The sequence below is a fragment of the Acartia tonsa genome, chromosome 3, assembly GCF_053477335.1.
Source record: "Acartia tonsa isolate MP-2025a chromosome 3, ASM5347733v1, whole genome shotgun sequence".
Classification (NCBI taxonomy): domain Eukaryota; kingdom Metazoa; phylum Arthropoda; class Copepoda; order Calanoida; family Acartiidae; genus Acartia; species Acartia tonsa.
This window is the reverse complement of record NC_137262.1, coordinates 19,107,556-19,112,409: the sequence shown is the minus strand read 5'-3', so window position 1 is coordinate 19,112,409 and position 4,854 is coordinate 19,107,556.

The window sequence follows — 4,854 nt, the reverse complement described above, 5'->3', positions numbered from 1 at the left end:
TTGTTTATTTGGGTAAAATTCGTAGCTTTTAGAGTGTTTTGCTTCATAAATATTGTATTCTGGTATAGAGTAAAATTAGGCCTTATGATTTTACTATAAAAATTCACTAAAAAGTTAATTCTTTATAATATATCAACGAATTAACATTAACATGTTTGTGTTCTCTCACTTATTTTAAAAACATAAAAAATGGCTGTAAAGGGTTAAATGACAACAAATGTTTATGCAATACAACAAATTTATTTTTGTCACATATACAAATGTGTTATAAAATAAGATTATTCAAACTTATCTTTTAAAATAATTTTAAAAAGTATGTATCTTTTATGTGTATGTTTTTCATTCTTTTTATTTTAATTAAATAAAAAATATTTAACTACATTGGAAATACGTCACTTTGTGAAAACACTCTTTTTTTGAATTGTAAAGAATTATATAAAACAAGACTTCTTATTGGTTAGATTTCAGAATTATTTGTTTTATTGTAAATGTTAGATTTTTCAATGAAATTAATTGTTTTGGATAAAATTATTTCCAATGAACAGAGTAATGTTTTTTTTATTGTATCAATATAAAGTGAATTATATAAAAATGTTCTGTAAGCCACAATATTACCTGAAGTAAAAAAAGAGCTTTTGCTTCGGTCAAAATGATTACAGCAACACTAAAAATTAATTTTTAAATCCCCCAAAAAAAGTTTATTGGGGACTTAATTCAAATTTGGGCTCTGCAGTCTGATTCTATAGGTGTCCTAGTATATTTTTGACCCCCCATTCAAAAATAGGTTAAAAACAGTTTAAATACACAAAAAAAATTTTATCCAAAATTTTGCACCATTTAAAATCAGACGTTACAAAATATATAATTTTAACAAAACCTAAAACCTATATTTTGCCCATTTAGCCCATAACTTGATGCGTAAATTCATGGCTCTGCATCCGCCAACAAGTATATTGCGGCTCGGCTGCTTCACCACTCAAAACAAGACAGCTTAGTTAAAAAATTTAAATAATGACGGTTCTGTTAAAGCTCCAACTTTAAGTTGCCCTTTGGCGGCTGAAACTTGTCCAAAAAACTTTGCTCAGCTGCGGATCGGCTTAGATTTTTGCTTTGGATTATCCAATGTTATGATGGTGGCTGCGGCTTCAAAAGAGCAATAGTTGCGGCTGTAGAGCCCTGCTCAAATTATAGTGGCTTGAGGCAGCACAAATCGTGAGCTTTATTGTTTAATTGCAAACTGTAAATTGAAATCAACTTTGCGTGGCTCGTGTCTACTTAAGTATAGTGTGTGTGTTTATATGAGCGTGTGTTTTAGTGTGTGTGCATGTTGGTTTTCTGGTGTATAATGTATAATGTATATAGGTGTCTTGGAAATTTGCTATAAGCATTTCTATTAAAATTTTAAGTTCTGTCTAATAATCCTATATTGATATTAAAGTGAACATTATTCACATTTATATTTAAAGATCATTAGACATCAAATTTGAAAACCATAAGACACAAAATTTCCTACCTTCCCCTAAAAATTAAAATGCCTAGCCCCCGCGAGAAACTATCCCCTATTTCCCAATATTTTTTTTAACGGAAGGGGGGTCTGTGCTCTTTGGGGTATTTTTAGGGAAAGCTCCAGATATTTTGATCTAAGAATTCATACTTTTTTTATTTTAAAAGTTTATCCTAATAATTTAAATTCTAAACCATATTTACCAACAATTTGACTCATCTACGGACTAAGAAAATGCCATTTCCCCATTACCTTTTTAACGAAAGAAATAACAGAGATACTCAGTCAAAGTAAATTATAGTGTAGCCTTGCTTCTAAAAGCCATAAAGCATAAACTATGAAACATTGAACACGCGCAGAAAATAAATTCGCCATAAAATCCTCTAAAAATCTTATCTACTTTTCATTTAATTTTTAAATCTCTGTAAATGCAGGGATACAGCCAACAGGGGTAAGTTCGGGATATTTGAATTTATAAAATTTAAAAAAAGAATAGGGCAGATAAAAATCATGAAATTGGAAAAATAAATTTGGTAGAGTTTTTAAAATCTTTGAACCTTTTTGAGTTATCCAGGCAACTTAAAATTAAAGCAATACATTCTACATTTTAAACAATGATTAAATTAATTATTTTATTAAAGAATTCTTTTATCTATCCTTATTTTCATGTGAGTTTATATTTTTACAAGAAAATCATCATAATGTATTGTATATGTAGACTAGTATGTATATATTTGTTATATACTTTATGAGAACATATTGGACGTATAAAACCTAGAAGAATTGAAGAAGCCAATTTTGTAAAGCTTTTACTGTAAGGTTTATTTTTTTTTTTTTTTGAAGGGAAGGGGAGGGTAAGTATTCACTTAACCCCACCCATGGAGTCCTTACTCTGAGTTACTTTATAAATAGTTTGTCAGTTTTTACTTTACATCTATGCTTGTTCAAACCATTTCTCAGTCACGTTATAAAAAATATATCAAGATTTCTTCCAAATAATACCATTTAATCTTAAAATATATCCATAAATCCGTTTGTTGTCAAGTAGGTTATGTTATATTGGGTATAGAGTGGCCCAACAGGGTTAAGGCCCCACTCACGCAGAAGTTAGGTAACATTTATTTGAAAAGGGTTGAGGTTTGGGGGGGGGGGGGGTGGGGGTTGGATTAGTACTTAACCTATTTTGTGCGGAAAAAAATTGTGTTTTGTAGGTGAATTTAATTAAAGGATAACTCTGCAACTCTATTGTTGGCTTGGGGTCAGTATTGAGGTCAACCAGTTACGCAGAAAATACATACAAACATATATGATATACACACACATGAATATGGAGATGGGAAATCTGGGAATTAGATTTGTTTGCAGCACAACTACTCTTTTATTTTGTGTACGTCTGTTTAAACTATAAAGATAGGCAAAATCAGATAAGAATATGTTGATTTCAATAAAAAAAACTTTTATTGAAATCCTTCCTTTACTATTTTTTAGTGGCTAGGTAAGGTTAACTTGAGCATAGGAAAGACACATAGATATTTGAACCCATTGGATTTAAGCTTCCTGCAGAGGCTATTTTTATTGTTTTTTTATTGATCCGCCCACCTTTAAGATGTACTAGTTTTGAATATTTCCATCCTTGTGCGCTTGTGTGCCGTGCGCGTGCCGCAATAATTTTTCTACACGATTTTACGGATTTTCCGAGCAATAAATGGCAAAATTATGGGAATTTCTGCCTTTTTTATGGCACAAACGGAGATTTAAACGGGTAAATAGTGTTTGCCTCGTATTTATAACAACACATACACACGATTATTATCTACCATTTAACTTTGAGAAAGTTTTAATTCATTTTTGTTTTATTTTTTTCTCTGTGTTGCTTGTTTAATGTATATTACCTACACTGTTAAAAATAATTTTTTTTTTAGCATCAGATGATACTCTATATTCTTCACATTAATGTATAGTATCAATCCGTACGTAGTAGGAAAAAAACCTCATTACGATACAAGGAAGTTTTCAATAATGTATTAAGTATTAGGTAATGTTCTGTGAAGTAACACGTAGTACTAAATAATGTATTTGTCTGTATAGTATTGTCTAATACGCTCTTGGGAATATAATTCAATACGATAGAAGTAATTTTTCATTGCCCTCCTTCGCAATTGTTGTTACCCTCTATCATAATTTTTGATACTTTGTAGGGAATGAAACTGTTTTACTTTGTATGAAAGATCAGTTTATAATATATGATTATTATATGTACATATACATTTTGTTATATCAACAAACATACCAAGCAGAGCCATAAAACATTAATTTAAATGTAAATTTAGTAAAAAAATTACTTTAAAGATGTTTAGGACTAAACATTATCCTTAAAAATAAAAACTATGGTCAGTCATAATTACAAAAAACAAAACTATAAATCTGAGCATAAATAGTTACATTTCATCTTTGTCTAAAACGACCAAGCATTGAAACACTTCCATGAGAGGTGTGCACGAATGGTGCCTGTTTCAGTTATTCTTTACAGTACACATTCGTACCCTAGAACGAATGAATAGTTACTATTTTAATAAACCATTCTCTTGCGTATTGTCTGATACGCTACAGCGTATGAAATAGTACTAAATCAAGAAACATTTCTACAGCGTATTTTCCGATACCCTACAACGTATAAAATATTACTATTTTTATAAACTTTTCTACAGCGTATTCTATAGTACCCTAGAGCGTATCAATCAATACTAAAAAATGTATGGGTTCTGTATAGTAATAATTATTGTGTTATATAGTATTACATAGTGTTATATATTAATTATATAGTTGTAGGGTACTTACGGGTCCAATACTCTCCAGAGTATCAATTGATACTAAATAAAAAAATTATTTTTAACAGTGTACATTTGCGAAGAAGGTTTGTGTGTAAATGTATCAAAATTATGTTAAATAGCATATAATATTTTAAGTTTGGTCAGTTGGACCATGTAAAAGTTTGAAATTACAAAGTAAAGTACACAATAATGATGGGGGTAAATGAATTTAGGAAAAAAAGTTTGAATTTCTGTGTGAAATTTTTTGTGAGTTATGCCAAATTATGTAAAAATCAACCCTTTAAACCTGTGTACAAAAAATGTTAAATGTTTCTTCTAGAATACAAAAAATAGCTGGACTGAGATATCTAAAATTGGTAGGGATGCTTTGTGTCAGTCCCTATATTGCCACATATGTATATATATTTTTATTCAAATAGAAACCTGGTCGATATTTTGAATTATAAATCAACTAATAAACCTTGATGCATGCTGTAATTAAATGGGTATAAAAACTAACTAAGATACAAAAAGATAAAA